This window comes from Amblyraja radiata, chromosome 20 (genome assembly GCF_010909765.2).
Source record: "Amblyraja radiata isolate CabotCenter1 chromosome 20, sAmbRad1.1.pri, whole genome shotgun sequence".
NCBI lineage: Eukaryota > Metazoa > Chordata > Chondrichthyes > Rajiformes > Rajidae > Amblyraja > Amblyraja radiata.
In genome coordinates, this window is record NC_045975.1 from 28,971,683 (window position 1) to 28,997,619 (window position 25,937).

At 43.5% G+C, this 25,937-nt stretch overlaps 1 protein-coding gene across 2 annotated transcripts in view; it reads right to left on the reverse strand.

Moving 5' to 3' along the window:
* Positions 1 to 25,937, reverse strand: part of slc25a22 (solute carrier family 25 member 22) — a 109,737-nt gene that overhangs the window by 80,008 nt on the left and 3,792 nt on the right. Inside the window, exon 1 of one of the 2 annotated variants that reach the window (XM_033039165.1) lies at positions 2,199 to 2,302. The exons of the other annotated variant lie outside the window; for it this stretch is intronic. The gene's annotated coding sequence lies outside the window, so the exon portion shown is untranslated. Of the gene's footprint in view, positions 1 to 2,198; positions 2,303 to 25,937 lie in introns of those variants that run through there. 2 annotated transcript variants of the gene reach the window in all.

Genomic DNA, 25,937 nt, shown 5'->3' on the forward strand with positions numbered 1-25,937 from the left:
AACTATTCATCAATTCAGTGATAACCAAGTGATTGCCTGCTGTTGTATATTTTAATACAGCCTCTGAATCTATTCTCGCCATCTCATACCACAGTTTGCTGTGATTAAATTTAATACCCCAAATTCAGATTAAATTACTTTCCAATCTTAAACATTAAATTCTATCATGTTTTGATCACCTTTCGCTCATGGTCCATTAAGTACATGATTACTAACTGTTCTCAGTGCATCATGCAGAATCTAAAATCCTGTTTCCTAGTTAGTTTCCCACATACTGATCTGGAAAGCCAGTTCTTGTATTCTCCATAAATGTATCTTTCCTGCTATTACTGCTAAGATGATTTTTCCAATCTATATGTGGATTAAAATTCCCTTCGATAACAGTCACATCTGTGGAGTCTTTTAAGTTCCTGGGAACCATCATCTCCAAGGTCCTTAAGTGGGGGGCTACCATCGACTCCACAGTCAAAAAGGCACAACAGAGGATGTACTTCCTGCGGCAGCTGAGGAAGCACAATCTGCCACAGGCAATGATGGTCCATTTCTACACGGCCATCATAGAGTCTGTTCTCACCTTCTCCATCATGGTCTGGTTTGGCTCAGCCACCAAGCACGACACCTGGAGGCTGCAGCAAATCGTCCGATCAGCAGAGAAGATTATTGGCTGCAACCTAACCTCCATTGATGAACTGTACACTGCAAGGGCCAGGAAGCGAGCGGGCAGGATCATCTCTGACCCCTCTCACCCTGGCCACAAACTCTTTGAATCACTTCCCTCTGGAAGGCGACTCCGGACTGTCAAAGCTGCCACAGCCAGACATAAAAACAGTTTTTATCCACGAGTAGTTGCTCTACTCAACAGCCAAAAATCTGTAGCCTCCCTTTGATCTGGTATTTTCCTGGTTCACATGCTTGATCAATGGTGTTTTACCATTAATGTTTTATTATTATTGATGTTTAGTGTTTTCTGAGTCTGATTCGTAACTGTCACTGTATGTCATGTTGTTACTTGTGGGCGGAGCACCAAGGCAAATTCCTTGTATGTGAATACTTGGCCAATAAACCAACTTACTTAAATTATTCATGTTATACAAACTTTTGACTATGCCCTACAGTACCATGCAAGGAGTCTATAAACAACAACCACTCGTGTTTCTGAGCTCCAAACTGATTCTACTTTGATTGAGTTAACATCATTTTTCCTTACTTTATTTTATTAGACGAGCTACTCTATCTTTTCCATTTTTGCCTATTTCTTTTCAAACTTCAGTAACCCAGAAAATGCAATTTCTATCCTGTGTTGCTCTGCAACCATAAATGACCATTGATGATATAAATTTATTTCTATATATCCCATCAATTCATGTTACAAATACTGCATGTATTCATATAAAGATCTTTCTTTTAGACTTTAGATTTGAGATACAGCACAGAAATAGGCCCTCCGGCCCACTGCATCAGCGCTGACCAGCGAATCCAATATACCAGCACTGTCCTACATGAGATTATGAGGTGATTAATCACTGCCACAGAGAGCTGTGGAGGCCAAGTCAGTGGATATTTTTAAGGCAGATAGACAAATTCTTGATTAGAACGGGTATCATGGGTTATAGGGAGAAGGCAGGAAAATGGAATTAGGAGGCTGAGATCAGCCATGATTGGATGGCGCAGTAGCCTCGATGTGCCGAATTGGTCTAATTCTACTCCTATAACCTGTGAACACTAGGGACAATTTACAATTTTACCAAAGACAATTAACCGACAAACCTGTATGTCTCTGGAGTGTGGGTGGAAACTGGAGCACCCGGAGGAAACCCATGCGCTCACAGGGAGATCGTGCAAACTCCGTACAGACAGCACCCGTAGTCAGGATCAAACCCAGATCTCTGGCACTGTAAGGCAGCAACTCTTTCGCCGTGCCACTGTGCTGCCCTTGTAATGCAATCTTATCCTACTCTGCCTCTACATGGAGGTTTACTGCATGTTTGCATTCTCTGTCCCGTCTTGACAAAGTCCAGTTATCATTAACATTTTTTTGTTTTGCCACCCTGCGTTATTTGGGTTTTCTCTAACTATACTAGAAGCCTGATCCCAGCACAACTCAAGAGAAACACCCTCGTTCCCCTTGTAATGGTGTCAGCATTGCATGAATTGAAAGCTAATTTTTCCATTACATTCAGCTAGCCAATTTTACTGACCTTGCAGCATTCAATGATCCATCAGCATGTTAGAGGTCTCAGGTGCGACCAGTCCACAAACTGTTGCATTGGTCCGTGCTCAGGCTTCACGATCACCTCTGTTTCAAATCAGACAAACTTAATCTGTGTTCATGCTTTCCTGGACTTTGTACTAATTAGATACCAATATATCCTCAGTCTTCCAAAGAAGTCAGATTTAGCTTAGTCAATCTCCATTTAAAACCCATCATCCATCACAAGCGCCTTTTTTTTATTCCTTTATGGTCTTTTACAATGGGGTACTTTGATTATCAATGCCCTCTCACGATTTCCTGTTCAAAACCATTCCCACAGGATGTCTTCGATTATTTGCCTTAGCAACTGCTGCCTTACAATGTAACTGCCAATATTTGGTTAGCTCAAGCACCCAAATATTTTCCAGCTGTCACATATTTTAGTAATCGTGCAATCATCCAACCATATATACAACTAATATAAGGTAGACACAAATGCTGGAGAAACTCAGCAGGTGAGGCAGCATCTATGGAGCGAAGGAAATAGGCAACGTTTTGGGTTAAGACCCTTCTTCAGACTGATATGAGGGTGGGGGGGTGTGGGAAGAAGAAATGAAGAGGTGGAGCCAGATGAGGTTGGAGGATGTGCAGATGAATCTCTGCCGCACCTAGAAAGACCGCTTGGGTCCTTGAATTGAGTCAAGGGGGGAGGTAAGGCGACAATTGTAGCATTTCCTGTGGTTACAAGGGAAAGTGCCTGGAGAGGGGGTGGTTTGGGTGGGAAGGGACGAATTGATGAAAGTGGTGGGATCCCGTTGGAAGTGGCCACATCTTCACATCTCCTCCCCTTCCGCGGAGACTGTTCCCTCCGTAACTCCCTGGTCAATTTGTCCCTTCCTACCCAAACCACACCCTCTCCTGGTGACTATGTATAGACATTGCTATATTTTCTGCATGGTAAAACCAAAATGTATAAAAATGTCCTTTATTAAAATCTGGCAATGTGCACTTCAACCACATGTGAATTTTTCTATTACAAATCTCAAATTGTGGAGTACAGAGGCAAATAAATAAATGTGGGTTTTTGTCCCAAATATTAAGGAGGGCATTGCATCTCATGTCACGGGTCCACTTTGAATATGTAGTACCAGATTCTGTCTACGGGTGCTGTCTGTACGGAATTTGTGACACTCCCCCGTGACCACGCGGGTTTTCTCCGAGATCTTCGGTTTCCTCCCACACTCCAAAGATGTACAGGTTTGTAAGTTAATTGGCTTGGTACAAGTGTAAATTGTAAGGATAGTGTTAATGTGCGGGGATTGCTAGTCAGTATGGACTCGGTGGGTCAAAGGGCCTGTTTCTGCGCTGTATCTCTAAACTATACAGAGGCAATATAGGACTTTTTTTAAATTGAGGCTTCTGGAGAATTAATAGCTACATTGCCAGTTGGTGATAATGGCACCATAAGAAACTAGATGTATATCTTTTTTTATTTAATTCGTTTATTTGTTGATCAACAACAGTTGGTGTTTCCCATGACAAACCTTTCAATCCCAACCTCAAAATGTAACTCAACTAACTGTAGAGTAGAAACAAGGAACATCAGATGCTGGATTATAAAATGCATCTCTGGAGAACATGCATAGGTGATGTTTTGGGTTGGGACCCTTCTTCGGACTCTGTTTCAAGTCCAGTGTGTTGAGAGTTTTTACATGAATTAGTTAACCCCAGACTGATTCCTGGGATGTCAGGACTGTCTTATGAAGAAAGACTGGATAGACTTGGTTTATACTCTCTAGAATTTAGGAGATTGAGAGGGGATCTTATAGAAACTTACAAAATTCTTAAGGGGTTGGACAGGCTAGATGCAGGAAGATTGCTCCCGATGTTGGGGAAGTCCAGGACAAGGGGTCACAGCTTAAGGATAAGGGGGAAATCCTTTAAAACCGAGATGAGAAGAACTTTTTTCACACAGAGAGTGGTGAATCTCTGGAACTCCCTGCCACAGAGGGTAGTCGAGGCCAGTTCATTGGCTATATTTAAGAGGGAGTTAGATGTGGCCCTTGTGGCTAAGGGGATCAGAGGGTATGGAGAGAAGGCAGGTACGGGATACTGAGTTGGATGATCAGCCATGATCATATTGAATGGCGGTGCAGGCTCGAAGGACCGAATGGCCTACTCCTGCACCTAATTTCTATGTTTCTATGTTTCTATGATGTTTGCAGTTGTAAATATCGAGTCAAATGGCTTAATGCATGGGCCTATGGGTGATGAAGGCACACACAACAAGCCATCATTTTTAAAAGGCATTGGACATGAACGGCACAATGGCACAGCTTGCGGAGCTGTTGCCTCACATCGCCAGAGACCTGGGTTCGAACCTGAATTTGGGTACTGTCTGTGTGGATTTTGCATGTTCTCCCTCTGACTGTATGGGTTTCCTCCGCCTGCTCTGCTTTCCTCCCATTTCCCAGAGTCATGGAGGTTTGTACCTCTGTAAACTTCCCCCAGCATGTAGGGAGTGGGTTCGGAAGTGGGATAACATAGAACTAGTGTGAACGAGTGATCGATTGACCCGGTGAGATAAAGGGTCTGTTTCCATGCTGTATCTCCGCACTAAACTAAAGTACCAATCAAATGTTGTTACATAAGGAATCATCGAGTTGGGAGAAGTATACTAGCAATGACTAGGTTAAAGGGTACGTAATTGAATAAGAATTAGCAAGTAATTTTCAGTTGGGCTGTTACTTGTTGAATGCCAAAGGGATCAGTGCTAAGCCTTAACTTTTAGCAAGTGAGCGTTATCCAAGATTTGGTATACAAAGGCTGGGGGGGAAATTTATTTGAAGAGAACAGAATTAAGTCTACAAAGGGATATATGAAAGTTAAATGGCCAAGATGGCAGAAGGAGTAAGTTTATGAAAAAAAGAGCAAGTTTATAGGTAACACTGGTGAATGTAATTTTAAAAAAACACACCACTTTCTTAAAATAGTGATATATAAGAAATTGCCGATGTAAAGAGAATTTCCATGTGTTGATTCATGACAAATTTTAACTTGTCGATACAGTAAATAATTAGAGCAGTAAATTGTAAAATAACCATCCCTGCAAAGTATTGAGAACAAAAGCAAGAAGGTTTTGTGGAAGGTAGACCAAAATGCTAGAGAAACTCAGCGGGTGAGGCAGCATCTATGGTGCGAAGGAAATAGGCAACGTTTCAGCCTGAAACGGTGCCTATTTCCTTTGCTCCATAGATGCTGCCTCACCCGCTGAGATTCTCCAGCATTTTTGTCTACCTTCGATTTTCCAGCATCTGCAGTTCCTTCTCAAACAAGGTTTTGTGGAAATTGTACAACACATTGACTAGACCTCATCTGGAGAGTTATTTGCAATTTTAGTCTCTTTACCCGAGGAAACACGTGCTTTGGAATCAAGGTTACAGAGATGCATTGGAATTGATTCTTGGGATAAGATTATCTTATGAAAAGGAGAGATCAATAAAGAAGACTGCCCAACAAAGCCTAGAAGAACAAAAGCTGATCTAATGAGATAGGCTAGCACGATGGATGTTGAAGCACTTCTCCTGGCTGGAGTGTCCAGAACAGGATAAGAGAACAGATCATTTAAAACTGAGATGAGCAGAAATGTATTTATTTATTTATTGCCACCATTATTTGAAGTGCGTCTGTGGAATTCTTTGCCTCAGAGGGCGGTGGAGGCCGGTTCTCTGGATACTTTCAAGAGAGAGCTAGATAGGGCTCTTAAAGATAGCGGAGTCAGGGGATATGGGGAGAAGGCAGGAACGGAGCATTGATTGGGGATGATCAGCCATGATCACATTGAATGGCGGTGCTGGCTCGAAGGGCCGAATGGCTTACTCCTGCACCTATTGTCTATAAGATACGTCAAAGATTTTGGGGGAAGCGCGGTGCATCCGTGCTGGTCCACTGGCCTGCAGCTACTTGGTCCAGGAGGGGGTGGAGGCAGGATTGCCGGCGAGAGTAAGTGGCCCTGTACAATACAATACAAATTTATTGTCATTTGAGCCCCAGTGAGACTCAAACGAAATTTTGTTTCCACAGCCATACAAACAAAGACAATGTCCTACAGACATACACACAATTAAGTTCACACAAACATCCATCACAGTGAACCCACTGTGTTGGAAGGCAAAGTCTTTTCTCTCCCCTGCTCTCCATTTCTCTCCCGATGTCGAAGCCCCAGGCGGGCGATGCTAAGTCCCACGGCCATTTTAGGCCGTGCCGGGCAATTTACGGCCCCGCTCCCGGTCTAGAAGTCTCGAAGAAGGTGAATATGGTGTTTCAGGGAGTAATGGAGTGCTGACAGCTCCAGTTACATAGAACTTGTGTAACCTTCTAGATCAAGTGTAGTACTCAATCTTGAATACTGAACCCAGGGAAATGCATATTAGCTTTCAAAGTGGTACGGGGAACATATAGGGTTAAATTATGAAACCAATCGGCAAAGACTTAGAGGTAGAATCTAGAAATACTCGTGCAAAGTGCAGGAATTTGATGGATGAAGGCTCCAGCAAAAAAGAGGACAGGATGTAGCTGGGATGCAGCAAATTGTAAATGAGGATCGACAAAATAATAGGAGGTAAAAATAGCACAATATACTGGAAGGCTGCCAAACCCTATAGGCTTTGATGCAAAGTTAACAGTCAGTAAATCTGTGGGGCCATGGTGTGACTCATAATTAAGCACCAACTTGACACTGAGAGATACATCAGCATCACTGGTACTGGATGCATCTTTTGCTCTTGAGCTCTACAGGATGTACAAATGCATTTATAACACACAAATAACTGAAAATGGGACACTGCAGTACCGACCAATAGATGAGAACCAAGTTCCTAAACCCGAACAGTCTGTTTGGTCTTAATTTAACTTTTCCCCTGAACGAAAAAGCTCCTCGGCCCACAGCCTATTATTTCCTACATTACAAAAGCGACTACATTTTGGTTGCAAGACAGTACTGTAATGAGCTGAGCTTGTGAAATGCTGAATTTATCTTGGGTTTAGGTTTTGGCTTATTGTTGTCACCTGTACCGAGGTACAGGGGAAAAATTTGCTTTGCATGCTTTCCAAACAAGTATATAATGCATTAATATAATCAAGTACAACAGATAGAGCAAAGGGTAATATAAGGAATATAGTTCTCAGCATTATAGTGCATCAGTTCCATGAAATTATGCTATAAAAATGTTTCAAAGTTCAGCTTGGTAACTACTTTTCAGCATATTTCCAGTACAGAATTACTGATGTGCATTTCTGAAACTCCAATCACAAGCAGGTCAGGTCAGGAACCTCCTTACGAAATTCAGCTCGTCTCCAATGACTTACGAGTTTTACAGATGCACCATATTAAGCATTCTATCCGGAATCATCACAGCTTGGAATGGCAACTGCTTAATTTTACTTTTAGAGATACAGAGTGGAAACAGGTCCTTTGGCTCACCAAGCCCGCACAGACCAGCGATCACCCATACACTGGTTCTATCCTACGCATAAGGGAGAATTTTTTAATTAACCTACACATCTTTGGCATGTGGGAGGAAACCAGCATACCCGGAAATCCCCAAGCGGTCACAGGGATCGAACCCAGGTCTCTGCCACTGCACCACCCTGCTGCCCTATAGTCTTTAGTCTCCCCTAGACTACCAGAAATTGCCGTCAACACAGCCCAGTTCATCATGCAAACTAGCCTTGGCATCCCTTCCCCACCACAGTCGACTTCATTTATATTTTACGTGGTCTCGGCAAATCAGCAAAGTAATAAGGGCTACTCACAGCCCAGTCATTCACTTTTCTCCCTTCTCATGTCAGGCAGAAGATACAAAAACTTGAAAACACCTACCACCTGATTCAAGAACAGCTTCTTTCCTGCTGTTGTTGAATGGAGGCTCATATGCTAAGAATTTATATGTAATTAAAAAATATACAAAACAAAAAATAAATTCTCTGTCAATACCTTGCTAGTGTTGCACCCAGTGGTGTTCCTTTATACATTGCACCATTGCCAGTCATGAGGCCCTCTTGGGATGATGTACCTTCCTTTGTTTAAGGGCTGCCCCCATCGGACGGACATGCATTGATGTTCCTTCACACCAAGGTACAGAGCAGTATGTTGGAGCATGCATGACAACTGTCCTTTAGCAAGGGATTGCTGTGCATTATGATGCTCCTCACAATTGCGAGTGTCCATGCTACAAAAGCATAAGTAGTTCATGCTTTCTCCACTTCCTGAGCCTTGTACTATAACGTAACATCCAGCCTGCTGCTAATATTTAAACCGCTATGCTAAATAATATTACATTCCAAGCAACTGCACTGTACCAGTTTCCATTGTGTTCATTCAAATGTGTAACAGAAAGGCATGTACTGATATATCAACTGAAAGATAATGGGATGAAAATTACAATTGTGGAAAGGAAGCACTTTACAACAACATAAACAATAGTGTTACAACTACAACCATGGGAAGACTACAATGATATGATGGCTACGAATCATACAATTTTGGGCTGTGAAGATTTAATGCTATCCTGTGGGGGTGGGTCACATCATTTTATCGGGATGCATCGCAGCAAGGTTTGGGAACAGCTTCCAAGACCGCAAGAAATTGTAGCAAATTGTGGACACAGCCCAGACCATCACACAAACCAACCTCCCATTGACTCCATTTATACCTCATGCTGCCTCGGCAAGGCCAGCAGCATAATCAAGGATGAATCACACCCTGGCCACTCCTCTTCTCCCCTCTCCCATCAGGCAAAAAGTGTAAACGTGTAAAAACGCACACCTCCAGATTCAGCGACAGTTTCTTCCCAGCTGTTATCAGGCAACTGAACCAACTTACTGCAACCAGAGACCAGTCCTGAACTACTTTCTACCTCATTGGGGACCCTTGGAGTTTTTTTCCGTATCGTATCATCGTCCGCATTGCGGCCTAACATCAAAGAGTTGGCCGCCTTTGCTGGAGACCACCGCGGGAGCCTGCGGACTTAACATCACGAAGCTCGCGACCCCTGTCGGGGATCGACTTTGGGGCTCCAACTGTCCTGCGGACTTTAACATCATGGAGCTCGCGGTCTCTGGTTCGAGATCGACTTCGGGAACTCCAAGCCGCAGGAGTTTCGACCGCCCCGACGCGGGGGCTTCGATCGCCCCGACGGATGGTTCGACTGTCCCGACCGCAGGAGAATAAAGAGGAAGAAGATTGGACTTTACTGCCTTCCATCACAGTGAGGAACGTGGGGAATCCACTGTGGTGGTTGTTTATGTTAACATTTACGTAGTTGCGTGTCTTGGTGCTTTTTTTAATAATATGGCTGTATGGTATATGCGAATTACTGCATATTACTGTACCTTAATTGGTACACGTGACAATAAAAGACCTTTGAAACCTTTGTTTCTGTACACTGTGAATGGCTCGATTGTAATCATGTACTGTTGTGTCGCTGGCTGGTTCGCACGCAACAAAAGCTTTTCACTGTACCTCGGTACACGGAACAATAAATCTAAACTGAAGTGAACAGCGGAACATTTTAGATCAGTTAATCTGATCTAACATAGTCACCTCACCTTGCGCTCATTGTAGTTACTGGGGAAAAAATAATATTTTAGATCATAGGTCAATTGAACAAACTCTTCAAAAAATAAGCACTTGCAATTATCTCCAATTGCATTGGAATCAAATTGAAAAATGAAGTCCTGTGACAATTAAGAGAAAACCCTGTCTGACCTTTATCAGGTTAACAGCTGTGAATTATATGGTGATAGACTGCACCAATCTTTAGTCAGGCGAGCTTCTACACTGCATCCAAATACAGCGTTTGGATCTGATGATGTTAGCTCTGAGGAATGACGCATATTGTAGCATAAACTGGATTTCCATATTTAGCAGAAATGAAATCTAAATGTCAAAGTGTAGGGTCATTTTAAGTTGTACAAGTGCTTGGTTTAGAATGCCGATCTGGAGTCATTTTGCCGTCATGCAGCTGAGGTTTGCACAGCACTGGGCAAAGGAAGATGAATAAAGCATTTGGCAAAGCCAACTAAATCACTTCTGCAAGCTGACAAGACTGCTGGTGTTATGAACCATCTGTGTGTGCGAACAGATTGTTGGACAAAGCCTGCAGAGAAGCTGTTTTAAGTGAATAGTGTTTTTCATTTCTCAACATTTTTTCTAATTTCTAATTTATTATTCATAACTAGAATTCTCCATTACTGGTTCTACAAAAAGACTTGAACAATAAATCACATCCCACAGTTTTCCGTTTTACATTACACCGGCATTCATGTCTCAGGTAATTTCTTCAGAAACCTACCTATTGATTCCCTAGACTCTGAGAATCTCCCTCATCAACATCTTTACATGGGTCCAGGAGAGCACAAAACACCAAAAATAATACTTTCAACCAATGAGTGCTATAGATTGACAAAGGCTTACAGGTTTAGTGTATAACCTGTGGCACTTAATTGTATGATCAACCTTTCTCCATCCAACACTGTTTCAACAGAGGGAAGTTAATCATGCACTCTTGTGGTCTTTCAATGGATCGCAACAATTTTTTTGGTTCAAATTATTTTGAAGGAAGCCTCTTGGCAGATTTGCTATTTTTAATTTCATACATTACAGAAAATATTCATGGCTACATTCAACAACTCCTAAGGCATCATGCAATGTATTGTACACACACATGCACACACCCATTTAGTGACTGATGGACATAATGTCCCATCTGAACAATCATGTTGATCACATTTGCTTATGACCCAAGGTAATAGTGGTGGACCCTACATTTACCCAGTTCCACTGATGAAGATTCAGCCACAGTTCCAGCTCTGAAACAGAGCAGAGGGAGCTCTGGTGGAAGATGGAAGACCTAGTGAGGATAGGACCAGTAACAGGATGATGGTGCAGCTTTGATGTTGTCCTGCTTGGAGAGGGGATTGTTTCATCTGTGATCGCATTTCCTGCTGTGGCTGACTAAGACCTATCCTGGAGAGGCAGACCCTCCCACAGCCTCCATCGGTGAAGGAATGTGTAGGAAAGAACTGCAGATGCTGGTTTAAATCGAAGGTATACACAAAATGCTGGAGTAACTCAGTGGGACAGGCAGCATCTCTGGAGAGAAGGAATGGGGGACGTTTCGGGTCGAGACCCTTCTTCAGACTGATGTCAGGGGTGGTTTGGAGGGGGGGGGGCGGAGGGCCGAGTTGACCAGGGAGTTGCAGAGGGAACGGTCTATGCGAAAAGCAGAAAGGGGTGGATGTGGCCAGTAGTGGGATCCCATTGGAGGTGGCGAAGGTGTTGGAGGATTATATGCTGTGTGCGACGGCTGATGGGGTGGAAGGTGAGGACAAGGGGGACTCTAGTTGTTGCGAATGGGGGGGGGGGGGGGAGGGGGAGGAAGAGCGGGGCTGCTGGATATTGAGGTGTATATCTGCTCTCCCCCCTCGACTCTACCCTCCACAGGTGAAGCTGGCTTTGGCCATTGGACTGGGGAGTGTGTTACTTTTGCTGTTGACCATCTTGTAGCATTGGTGCCTGCCCTCCTGGGCGTTGAACCACAGGGTGTCGTGATGTACTCAGATAGCCCACTGGCAATCACCCTCAATGCCCCGACATGGATCTCAGCCACTTCATGTATCTATGCTTTGCCAGCAAGGCTGCATTTTATTGCACATCCCTAACTTCCCTTGAGAAAGTGCTGCCGAGTCGCCTTCTCCAGCTTTTGCAGTTCTTCTGGTTAAAGCACTCCCCGCAGTGCTGTTAAGTAGAGTGTTCCAGGATCATGAAGAAACATTGATATATTTCTTGTCCTGCTTGGAGAGGGGTGGTGGTGGTGTGTAACTCAGGAGGGAACCTTGTACGTGGTGCCTCCATGCTTCTGCTGCCCTCGTCCTAGAGGGCAGAGGCATAGGGGGAGGTTCAGTTGGAGCATCCTTGGTGCACATATATTGGAGATGGCACACACTGCAGCCAATGCTGGAAAAAATGAGTAAATGCCGAGGGTGATGGAAAGATGACTAATAAAGCAGGCTGCTTTGAAAAAAGGATTTTAAGGAATAAGGTGAATCACCTGCTCTTGTAGCCACAGTATTTATGTGGCTGCTCATGACAAGCTTTTTGTCATTATTGACCCTTCCCCCAAATGTTGATGTGGGGGTCTTAGTGCAGGCAATGCCTTTAAACACCAGGAGTGCATGGTTACACCATCTTTGTTAAAGATGTCACTGCCAAGTTCTCTTGCGATGGAAATGTTATTTGCCAATTGTCAGCTTATGTCCAAATGTATTCTAGATCTTGCTGCATGTGGGAATGAGCTATATTGTTTGCTGGAGGCATCATTGAATCATACATCAATCAGAGAATATCCTCACTTGTTCCCTAATGGATGCCTTATTTTAACAAGTACATGAAAGAAATAGGCTCTTCAGCCCATCAAGTCCACACCGACGGTACACAAAATTGCTGGAGAAACTCAGCGGGTGCAGCAGCATCTATGGAGCGAAGGAAATAGGCGACGTTTCGGGCCGAAACCCTTCTTCAGTACTTTGAACAAGTCCACACCGACTATTGCTCACACTAGTTATTTGTTATCTCACAGTCTATCCACTCCCTATATATTAAGGACAATTTATAGAGGCCAATGAATCTACAAACGCATGTATCTTTGGGATGTGGGAGGAGGACTGAGCAACCGGATTCACAGAGAGAAACTCCACGCCCGAAGTCAGAATCAAACCCGGGTCTCTGGCGCTATGAGGTCTTCCAGCTGCAACACTGGGCCTCCCTAAATGAATTAACAAAAAAGCTGAAGATACTTCTGAGGAGTTGCTGCAGTGATATCCTGGACCGAGGATGAATGACCTCTAACAATTGCAACCATCTTCCTCCGCACAAGGTATGACTTAGCCACTGGTGCATTTCCCCTGCCATATGCACAGTCTTCAATGTAACCAGGGCTCATTGCTATTACTTTGACTCTCCCATCACCTCGGAATTCAAGTTTTTTTGGTCTATATTTGGATCATGACTGTGCTAAAGATGAAAGAAGCCAAACCTGACAAAGCCTAAAATGAAGATCAGTCAGAAAGTTATTGGATAACTTGGAGGTCGTGGCTGCATGTGGCTCGTCACCCAAGCAACATAGGCTAAATTTTCAGTGGACTACTGAACTATTGAATGTGTTGTGTTTGATTTTGGATAGGATACGAAGCTGAAACTGCAACCTTCCATTAAAATGACTGCAAAAGACCTGATATTTCTTCTCTGAAGAACAGGGGTGCTCTTCCTCATCTCCTGGTCACCGTTAACCCATCAATCTATCCCACAAATTAATCTTATTTGTAGATATATTGATCATGGAATTTGCTCCTTATGGGAAAGAACAGTTATTTTTTAATGAGAAATACACATGTTGCAGCAGAGATCGCCAGACTCTGCTTTATGCCCTTTGGTTGAATGTTTACATTCATCATACTGATGAAAATATTTCAAAGCTATTTCTTTGGCTTTGTGATGTTTTGTGACATCTGGAAGACATGCCAAGTGAAATACAAAGCAAAATGTTTTTACTCTTCGTCAATATTTCTGAAGGGAAAATTACAAAGCAACCTGACTGGTTCAACCCTACTTCTTTGCCACAAAGAGGCATTTTCCATCCCCCAGCCTTTGCCAGACCATCTAGCAATCAACCCACCCCACCCACCTCACCCGTATCCATGTGACAAGGCACAGTGAAATTCTTTGCTTGCAGACACAAGGTATACAAATAGCAGCCACCTACGGTGTTGACAAAGTTACAAAGTACGCCGGATCCTCCTATGTTCTCCCCCCCCCCCCCCGCGGCTCCCCAAGCTTTATCTCGCTGCCTCCTCTTTTCCAGTCCCTATCCCCCACTACAATCAGTCCAAGGAAGGACATGGACCCAAAACGCCACTTTTCCATGCTCTCCTCCAGAGATGCTGCCTGGCCCGCTGCGTTACGCCAGCCCTTGTGTTCTACGCAGGTATCATGCTGGAAATCAGCTGTCGATGCATCCTCAGAATGTCACAGATGTTCTCAAAAATATCCTATCATGCTGCTGAATATCCCATAGTGACAATAAGCAGCCATTAATTCAGAAGGACTCAGCTGCTTAATGAGCAACTGAGGATATCCTAATTTCAGCTTGCATTGGTGACACTCATTGGTGCTGCACGATTTGAACGTGCAACATTTTCCCTTGATGACAATGGAGAATACAGCAATCATTCAGGGACCATTAGTACAACAAAGATTTTTTAAAAACCAGCATCATCTCAATTTAGCACACGGTTGAAGGCTGCGCTGGGTAAAGGCCTCATCTGCTCTAAAGGTGAAAAGGGCAAATGTTTTAGGTTATTGCCTGTCAGAGGAATTGGGGGGAAAAAACAGGTGGGGGTTTCGGAACAACCATAAGATTTCCTTTGCCCTCTACCCTTGTAGAACTCAGGGCAGGAGGATATCATATCCCCTCCAAGTCTGTGGCCCTTGCTCGGCCGAACAGAAAACCAGGCAGATCGTGGCTTCAGGGGGATTCCACCGAGCCGGTCCCCCATAGCCGAATGCAAGACACAGTGGATTGCAGGCCTGCAGAAGGAAGTTGCTGAGCCGGTCCCCTGCTTGTTGGTCCCGGCGGACCACCTGCATGGAAGGCGAAGGCCACTGAACCGGTCTCTGCTCATTCCCCGAAGACCGGAGACCAAGAGGTTGGAGCCAGCGACGGCGGGCGTGACGGGTGAGGAGCAAGGGGGTTAGGAGAGGAGAGGGAACCGGGGTCTGGCGTACCATGCCCTCATGGTCGGCTGCGTGAGGCTACCCCGGGAACAAAGGTGGATGGGCAAGGAGACGGATGGGCCGTCCTAGGAGAAGGCTGGAGGCAGCAACATCCTGGGACTTGCCTGGAAAGGGAAACACTTTTAAGAAGGAGAGAGTGGATTTTGAAAATGGTGCCAAAACATGTTTCCTCTTGCAAGTGAGCTCAGTAGACTATTTCTGTACATTTGCTAATCAGCGATCGGGATATGGCAATACTCTACTGGAATGATTGTAAGAAAAATAATTTAACTGTGTTAGCACTTCACACATGTAACAATAAAAGCATAATTGAACGCCATAACATAACATCTTCCCTCATCAGCTTAACTAGAAGGCCAACAAGCTTAATGAAAGTGCGTTAAATGAAGATCCCGTCCATGCTAGTCCGGCTGTTATAAAGCATCTTACATGCTCATTTTGAAACATCCCAAAGCACTCTGCGCCAATGAATGATTCACAATTGCAATACAGTCGCATTCATACAGGGTAGAAACAGGTCCTTCATCACAACTTGCCCACATTGACCAACATGTCCCATCTACACTAGTTCCTTCTGCCAGCCTTTGGTCCATATCCCTCTAAACATGTCCTACCCATGTACCTGTCTAATTGTACCTTAAAAATCGCAATAGTCCCTTTCTCAACTACTTCCTCTGGCAGCTTGTTCCATACACCCACCATCCTTTTGTGTGACAACAATACCCCTCAGATTCCTATTAAATCTTCCCCACCCTCCACATTCCCCCCTCCTCCCTCACCTTAAACCTATGTCTTCTGCTTCTCGATTACCCAACTCTGGGCAAGAGACTCTGTGCGTCTACCCGATCTATTCCTCTCATGATTTAAAACATCTCTACAAGATCACCCCTCATCCTCCTACGCTTCAAGGAAGAGAGTCCCATCCTGTTCAACCTCTCCCTAGAGCTCTAACCCTTGAGTCCTGGCAACATCCTCGTAAATCTTCTCTGTATCCTTTCCGACTTGACAACATCTTTCCTGTACACATGGTTCCCAGAACTGAACACAATACTCTAAATGCGGCCTCACTAATGTCTTAAATAACTGCAACATGACCTCCCAACTCATATACATACAGTATATTGTCTACAGTATATAATACATTTTTTATACACTCTATGCCAATGAATGCTTCACAATTGCAATGGAAGTGATGCAGCAGCCAATTTGCACCCAGCAAACTCTCACCAGCAGTCAGCTCACAGCCCGCAAATCTTTTCTGTTGCCACGATGTTGGCTGAGGGATAAACATTGGCCAGGTGTAGAAATATCTTTATTGCTTTTCCTTGAATAGATGTGGTGAGATGTTTGGTATCCACCCGGCAGAAGGGGCCTTGATTTACCAGATCACCTGGCATTCATCACGTCCAAGGTAATATTGTCAGTGTTACACTGGGGGATCCCCATGTTAATACAAGCCAAATAAAGAAATGGTTTGAACATTGAATTCCAATTCATGTAAACCCCCATTCATCTAAACCTCCCATCCCAATGCACACACATTTCTCCCACGATCTCCCACTGCCCCAATCGCCTTGCTCCATTTCCCTACTCTGCATGCTCATCTCCCATCCCAGGGCCCCTCATTGCCCTTTCGTCCACCTTGTTTCCATGCCCCCTGTGCTTTTCCACTCATACCCTTCCCTCCAAGCTTTACATTTCACTCCTCCTCTTCTTGTCTAACACACTTTTGTCTTCTTTTCACCCCTGGCCTTTGTTACTTCCTCTCACCTGCATCCACCATTGCCAGGTTTTGCCCCACCCTCCTCTTCCCTTTTCCAGATTTTCACCCCCCTCCCCACTCCATCAATCGGAAGAAGGGCCCTGACCCAAATGTACTCTCTCCACAGATGCTGCCTGACCTGTAGAGTTCCTTCAGCCTTTTGCTTTTTACTCAAAAATCCAGCATCTGCAGTTGCTCGAGTCTCTAATAAAGGAATGCTTATTTTTTTGAACATTTTTCCAGGGATATACAATTATCAGGTCACTCAACAATAATGAAGAATCCATTAGACACAATTCAAATAATCTCACATTTTACACTTACAATAAAAATTGCTTTTTGTTATTGTTGACCGTGTTGTATGGGGAGAGTCTCAAGCATTTCCAGCAGTCAAAATGGCAGGGATTAAAATCCTCCCAAAGTCTGCAGACATAGCTCTGCATCAAATGAAAGATTAAACCACTGCAGGTCATGTCGGAGATGAATGCAGAATATAAAATGCTGCTTCTGCAGCTCTTATAATATACCGAGCCCAGAAAATATTAGCTTGCATATTATGTCATGGCGATTGGTGAAAATGTGAACACAGAAATTATTTGGAAATGCACTTCCCTACGCGGTTTATTTAATAATACTGGTGTGGAATGCAGCTGATTAACAAGGTATTTGTGTATTTCCAGAAGAGATTTCTGTAGAATAGGATCAGTGATCTAAAATATGCACTTAAAGCCCCTCCATGGCTCAGTTCACTTCATATGTATAGATTATCCATGCCAGTAACGTTTAGTCTCTATCAGCCGACTATTCAGCAGATTTTAGCTAGGAAGGAAGCTAGCAGTGTCAAATAACTGGCTGAAACAGCGTGGATGGAGAGAAAGAGTGGAGGGTTTGGATGAAGAAATTGGCCAGAAACACTTTTTTCCTGTCTGGTGTCCAGTGAACCTTGATAGGCAAGGCACAAGTGCAGATGTCAGGTTGGTGAGCATCAGAAATAGCAATGACACTGACTAGGCAATGCTTGAAACCCCAAGTGTTCAAAGTAGGTGACGTAGATGGTGGGTGAGGAGTGTTTTCACCGTTTCTGTTGGAATGGTGTACTTGCAGGTGAAGTATTACTTAGCGTAACCCCAGTTTTTAATTATCTAGCATTTATCTAACATAGTCACATTGAGTAGTGGAGAGAAAAGAGATGAATTAATTTCGCACTGGCTACAATTTATGCAAAAGTTGGATTAAACCTCATTTTATGGAAGGTTTACTGAAGGATAGAGCAGTTTCCACCATTCGAGTAGCATCTCGTTCACACATGCTCTGTCAATCACCAGTAATTTTTAGTCTTGGTTGGCTCAGGGGCAGAAAAAAAACACATCAATGAATGAGGGTTGAACAGGCAAAATGTAGAAACAAGGAACTGCAGATGCTGTAAGTGGATCAATTGTAATCATGTTTTGTCTTTCTGCTGACTGGTTAGAACGCAACAAAAGCTTTTCACTGTACCTCGGTAGACGTGACAATAAACTAAACTAACTGGTTCATACCAAAGATAGACACAAAGTGCTGGAGTATCAGAAAGTCAAGCAGCATTTCTGGAGAAAAAGGATGGGTGACGTTTCAGGTCGGGACCCTTCTTTAGACTGAAAGTTTGGGGGGGGGGAGGGGGGGAGGGGGGAAAGAGTTGGCGGTTCCTTTTTATCCAAAGATTGTGCCTGGCCCACTGAGTTGCTCCAGCACTTTGTGTCTATCCTTGGATGGAGCAAGTGGCGATTTTGCTTTAAGGGCTTATAAGCAGTGAAAGTTCTGTGCATGTGGAAATGCCACACAGGTGTGGGTGGCTGACTCCACATTAATCAACACCAGTTATTTTAAGAATACAAAAATCACAATGAAGCAACTTGCCTACACAGCCATTCGAAACAAAATCTCTTAAGACCTTTCATGTTAATACATTTTGTTCAAAGAAAGTGAGGTCAGTTCCAGAAGAAAAGCTTCTGTTTCCAGCTTACAGAAACTCAATGAAACCAGTTTACATATCATCATCTGAATGAAGTTATCCCACCACTCACATTTCTAGTTAAACAAACATGAAAACTAGCCTTTTTCATTTTAAACAATATATACACATAACATGATCAATCTACGCATTTATCCATCCATCTCTTTGCTAAACCCACTAACCATAGTGTAAATAGTCCATTGAATTAGATGGGACCTCTAAAGCTAATAGACAATCTGTACATGTAATATAACCAGCAACACACCCATTTTACTTATACCAACTGAACTGGTGATAACCCGCAATGTCACGCATTCTACTCGTGAAATCAAAGGGCCAAACGCCAAAATCCTCCTCTCTTACACAAGCTATCTCTGCACAGCCAGTCTCACTTTGTGTGCTCCTTCATATAAGTAACAAAACCATTGACAGGGCCTCTGCTGTGCTCTCAGACCCTGAAGCACACCATCATGCTTGTACCATACAATTCCTCTCACTCTCTGCCCTTTAGTCAAGTCATTGAGCAACAGAGCACTGAATCAAGCCCTTTGGCCAGCAAGTCCACACAACAATCTAGCACTTACTTACACATGACCCATTTTATTTTCCTCACATTCCCATCCAGTCCCCGCAGATTTAGTGGCCAATTAGCCTACCAACATGTTTAGTTTTTAGTTTGGAGATACAGCGTGGTAACAGGCCCTTTGGCCCACCATGTCCGCGCCGACCACTAGCTCTATCTTACACGCTACAAATCTGCACATTTTTGGAGATGTGAATTCAACCGGAGCAACCAGAGAAAACACAGGGAGAACATGCAAACTCCACAAAGTCAGCACCCGTAGTCAGGATGGAACGCGGGTGTCTGGCACTGTAAGACAGCAACTCTACCGCTGCGCCACCCACATGACTCTGAGAGGCGGGAGGACACGGGAGTACCCAAAGAAAACCCACAATCAAACAACACGGGTGGCGCAATGGTAGAGTTGCTGCCTCACTGCACCAGAGAACCAGGTTCCAGCCCGACTATGGGTGCTATCTGTATGGAGTTTGTACATTCTCCCCGTGACCATGTGGGTTTTCTCCGGGTGCTCCGATTTCCTCCCACACTGCAAATGTGTAGAGGTTGGTAGGTTAATTGGCTTTGGTAAAACTTGTAAATTGTCCCTAGAGTGTAGGGTAGCACTAGTGATTGCTGGTCAGCAGAGACTCTGTTTCCGTGCTGTATCTCTAAACTAAACTAATAGTAGCCTGTCGACCTCTGTTTCAAAATGAGACCTAAACTGTGTGCAAGCTTAGTTGCTTTTATATTCTGATGAAAATATTCTGTTTGGCTGGGTAGGGCCACGCCAAGCAACATACCCTTTCCAGGTCAGGATGATATGCTTAATACACATTTATTATAGAATTTGTGAACAGCATGTTTGAAGGTGTTCTAGTTATGCCAAAGGTCAGTCAGATACTCGGGCTTGGCTCGGGTTTTAACCATAGACTGAGACGATTATAGTTCTCATTATACTCCTCTGATGATAGCCTATCCTTTCCTGGTTTCTTTTTTCACTGCTAGTCACAATACGATCTACTTGAATGAAAGCATCATACACTCAAATAGAAACCCCCTGCAGCCCAATTTGAACCCAGCCCTCCATTTGCCATGCAATAATGCATTGATTCTGATGCCAAATTGGTATGGTCACTTATGTTATTCTTAGACAACCAATCTGCCTACAATTTATTCTGGTAACAAAACTGCACAGAATATTTTAGAAGCAATTTTCTAACGTTGTACCTCAGGAGGTTTTATCACGTGAGAGTTGCTTCCCATCTTATAAATTGCCAATCACAGCAGAATACATCTACACGCATCTCAGGCACATGGTCTTTATGCTGAGTAACACTAATTCAATCTTTAACAAGCCTGAGATTGACATTCAATGCTGGATTTGTTTAAGGCTGGATATATTTGGCAGTGTGTGTTTCTCCCCAAGCTAGGCGCAACTGCACATCAAAATGACTCGACACGGGGCAGTGACTGAAAGCAATTCAACCCCAGCAAGTGGGAATGAGCTGGGGTGGTTAATTGCACTAAAAGAGACTTTCGTCAAAGAATGGAGTTAGAAAATATTAAAGGGTAGAGTCCAATTAGCCAAGCACTGGAAACAAAAAAAACCACGGTACTGTTTTCCAGTCCAAGACTAGAGGTGGCACAGTGGCGCAGCGGTAGAGTTGCTGCCTTACAGCGCCAGAGACCCATGTTTAGTCCTGACTGCAGGTGCTTGTCTGTATGTAGTTGGTACATTCTTCCCATGACCTGTGTGGGGTTTCTCCAGGATCTCCAGCTTCCTCCCACACTCCAAAGACATACAGGTTTGTAGGTTAATTGTCATGGTATAATTGTAAATTGTCCCTACTGTGTGTTGGATAGTGTTAATGTCCGGGGAATCGCTGGTCGGCGCAGACTCGGTGGGCCGAAGGACCCGTTTCCATGCTGTATCCCTAAACTAAACTAAAATATGCCTTGGTTCCACAGGCAGTCGACTCCTCTTGGAAACTTGAATATCAGACCACATGTTTCATCTCCAGCAGTTTGGAAGAAAATCCAGTGGGAACTTAGGCAATGTGGCATAGAGTAAGATAGAGGCAACTACAGGTGTCGTGAAGTAATGGGAGTGCTCTGTTTCCACAGTAGAAATTTCTGAATGTCTAAATTTGAACAAAAAACTTCACAGTAGCAGAATAGGTGTTTGAAGACCCTCCTGTGGAGCAGGTCCACTTCCTGCTCTAATCATTGCAAACCAACTTCACAGACAGAACTGAACAGAGGCTGTCCTTCAGATAAGCGGCCTTAAAGCCTGTTAGGCAGCTGAGGAGGGTTATGAGCTACAAACCCAAATATGCAAAGCTCATTTGCTATTCAAAAATATGTTTGGCAGATTCAACTACAACCAATGTTGTATTTTTAACAGGGGTAAATCTACCAAATAATTTGGGAAGTGACAACTTCAAAGAGGTAAATTATCATATTTTTCTTCAAGACTAAAATGGTCTTTCACCATTGCGCTGGTTTACTGTCCTCCAGGAGGGCGCAAGTACACAAGCTGTATCAAATGAATTAATCCATCTAACTCCAAGTAGAGCTAGAAGTAGAAAATGTCAGCTATACTGTGCGATTACTTTCCTCTCAAATCAGGCTCTTCATTGGTCTTTTGCTGTTATGGAGCATTTTCCTTCATCAAGAAAAGTGTAATCGGGAAAGCAAGGGCCTGCTATGACAAATGAGCGTTATGTCAGTGCTGTGTTGTCCATCTTTAGCTGTGAAGAGTAACTGAAGACTAGCAAAGCCATTACAATTAATGCAGGTTCTTACTTTTGTATAATATAAATCTTATATTATTTGAAATATATAAATCTTGTTGGTAGAGTTCTCCAAGATGTTGGACTCCATCGAACAGCATAAATGTGATTCCGAACTTCATATCTCTGGCTGTGATACTTTAAGCTTACTTTATTTATTTTCCTTATTTATTCTATAGGGAAGTGTAGAAGAAACATCTGCATTTCTAATGTCACCTCTAACTGAACCCCCTCAATCCAGGAATGATTGGTCCTATCTGTGCTTCATGACAGGGAATTTTCCACAAATTCTGAGTTTCCGAGCAGAGGGAATTTTTATCAGTACCAAGTGTACTGTGATGAATCGAAGGTCAGTGTATAAAATGATTACCCAGCATTATGAAGATTCTGATACAAAGCACATTTAAACCTAACTTCAATGCAGTAGTAACAGCACATTCAACCTACATTGATAAAGATTGCAATGACTCATTCCTAAAATCCAGATTGTATGGTAATTAACTGGCGATTATCAAGTGATAACATTGGACTGATTGCCACATTTTCCAACTTTGTCCAAATGGAGGTCAAACAGTTCAGAGACATGACATGCAAAAGCTACACACGGGAATAAAAGTCACCTGACCAGATCAATAACCTCTCGTGCAATATAACAAATCCTCTCCTCCAGTTCTCAGACCGTCCTTGGGATCAAGCATCTTATTTGCACTCTGGTTTGGTGGATTCGGAGCTGGCTAATGAGGCCAATGTCCATACCATAATCTCCTCTCGGGACCCAATAGGAGATGGTCGATGAAGCAGTGTCGGAAGGAACTGCAGATGCTGGTTTAAACCGAAGATAGCTCGACCCGAAACGTCACCCATTCCTTCTCTCCAGTGATGCTGCCTGTCCTGCTGAGTTACTCCAGCTTTTTGTGTCAATCTTTGGTTGATGACGCAAATGGGTGGAGAGTTTGTGAAGTATCCCATTTCTTCGGTGGGGTTTATTTATGCTCTTGTTGCGGGGATTCAAGGTTCTCAAGACCACCCCAAATGCTCCTCCTCCTCCACTCATTCAAGGACAGAGGAGCCAATTAGGTTTTGAACAGGTCCTCAAGTCTTTCCCTTTGTCCAACTGGTAATCTCTCTCAAAGTGCATCTGGGTGTGTGAATGACCTAGCCTGCTCTGCATAGCTGACTGAGCGCATTAGAGACTCAATGCTGGAATATTGGCTTGGGTAACGAGCATCCGTCACAAATACACAATCTCATCATCCACATCCAGGAGACCTCAGAAGTGCCGTAATCAGGGCCATTCTGAAGATCCCAGCATCTGCAATCTCTTCATAATCTTATTGTTCCTAGTGCATTACTCGAGTAAAGGAAGCTTACATTTTATGCTGTTTGAAAATGGTACAGATCTGACTATGGTATCTATTGGAAGGTCTCCCTGCTATTTGCCAGAGATTCAGATTCAGATTCAGATTCAGATTCAATTTTAATTGTCATTGTCAGTGTACAATACAGAGACAACGAAATGCATTGAGACATTGCCAGAATTATTCTCAACTGTCACCTCCCAATGACTGAAGAGCTGCTCTCTGAAACTCATAGTATTCTCCGCCCATTTGGAGGCATAGTGGACAGGATGTTACCATATAACAATCCTAAGAAAAGGGCAGGAATTGGCATCAGACAACACACATGTTCCATTCTAATCATCTCAATGAAGCCTTTGACTCCATCAATAAGGAAGGACTGTGGACATCTTCCTCGAATTTGGCTACCTACAGAAGTTGGTCTTCACTTAAATTTGCTTCATGATAGCATAAAAGTCATGATACCAACTGATATTTGTAGGTTAATTGACTTTTATAAATTGTCCCCAGTGTGTAGGATAGAACTCGTGTAACTTGGCGCAAACTCGATGGGCAGAAGAGCCTGTTTCCATACTGTGTCTCTAAACTGAACTAAGCTATAAAAATGGTAACGTGCTCCAATCTTGGATGTGCTCAGCAGTTATAAAATGTTTGAACTTTACCTTGGCTGCTTAATGTGAATTTTGAACCTTTAGTCGAGGTTAGTGATTTGTAAAAATTCCTCTAGGCATTTTTCTCTCTTTTTTTCTTTCTAGCTCTCTCTTTCTAGTTGTAATAAAGGATGTGATTTCATGTTGAAATACAAATCCAGCATCATTTTGATAATTAAGTATTTTCCCCACAAAATGCTATCTTTCTTTTTGGAAGCATTCCACTAGGAGGAGTAAGATCGTGAAGACATAGGAAACTGCAGATGCTGGGATTTTGAGCAAAAATCAAACTGATGAAAGAAGCCTCCCTTCCCCTCCTGTCTACCACCAATTTCCCTTCTACTCCATTCATCTGAAGAAGAATCTCAACCAAAAACACTGTCTGTCCACTTTCCTCCACAGATGCCGGCCTGACCAGAGTAAGGGAATCGAGAACCAGAGGACAAAGGTTTAAGGTGAAGGAGGGAGAGATTTAAAGGGAACCCGAGGGGTAACTCTTTTTGCACACAGGGTGGTGAGTGCATGGTACGAGCTGCCAGAGGAGGTAGGCGAGGCAGGTATTAGCACAACATTTAAGAAACTTTAGACAGGTATATGGATAGGGTAGGTTTAGAGGGATGTCACAGCTAAAGGATTTGAGATTAGGAGCAGGGAGGTTCTACTGCAGTTGTACAGGGTCTTGGTGAGACCACACCTGGAGTATTGCGTACAGTTTTGGTCTCCTAATCTGAGGAAAGACATTCTTGCCATAGAGGGAGTACAGAGAAGGTTCTGGGATGGCGGGACTTTCATATGAAGAAAGACTGGATAGACTCGGCTTGTACTCGCTAGAATTTAGAAGATTGAGGGGGGATCTTATAGAAACTTACAAAATTCTTAAGGGGTTGGACAGGCTAGATGCAGGAAGATTGTTCCCGATGTTGGGGAAGTCCAGAACAAGGGGTCACAGTTTAAGGATAAGGGGGAAATCTTTTAGGACTGAGATGAGGAAAATAATTTTCACACAGAGAGTGGTGAATCTCTGGAATTCTCTGCCACAGAAGGTAGTCGAGGCTAGTTCATTGGCTATATTTAAGAGGGAGTTAGATGTGGCCCTTGTGGCTAAAGGGATCAGGGGGTATGGAGAGAAGGCAGGTACAGGATATTGAGTTGGATGATCAGCCATGATCATATTGAATGGCGGTGCAGGCTCGAAGGGCTGAATGGCCTACTCCTGCACCTATTTTCTATGTTTCTATGTGCGCCAAGGGCAGGCAGGTGAGGTGAGTGCAGATGGGGCATGCTAGTCCGCGGGGCAAAATTGGGCCGAATTGCCTGTTTCTACAATGTATGACTGTGAGCCACTGACTTCCTCCAGCGCTTAGTCTTTTGCAGCAGTAAGACCATGATCTGCAAAGGCATCGTCAAGCAGCTAAAAAGGCAACAACTGAGTAAACCTTCTGGGACGATTTGTGATATTTGCCAAAATCAGCCTTGATCTTTACTTTGCACTTTCTAGGATAAGGATATGACATTTACATTGTTTCAGAGTATACTTTAAAAAAAATTATAATCAGCTCAATTTAATGACAAAATAGCATATTCTGCATTTTAAAGATGTAATTAAAGCATGTTTGTCTGAGTGGTCTCCTTTATACTTGAAAATGTTGGAGCCGGAATAACAGTTCACATTAAAGTGGAAATAACTACAAGTAGCATCACCTCAGGGTTGGGATTAAAAGAAGTGAAAAATAAATTAACAAACAGCCAGGAATGATATTTCTCAAAGAGGGGTGG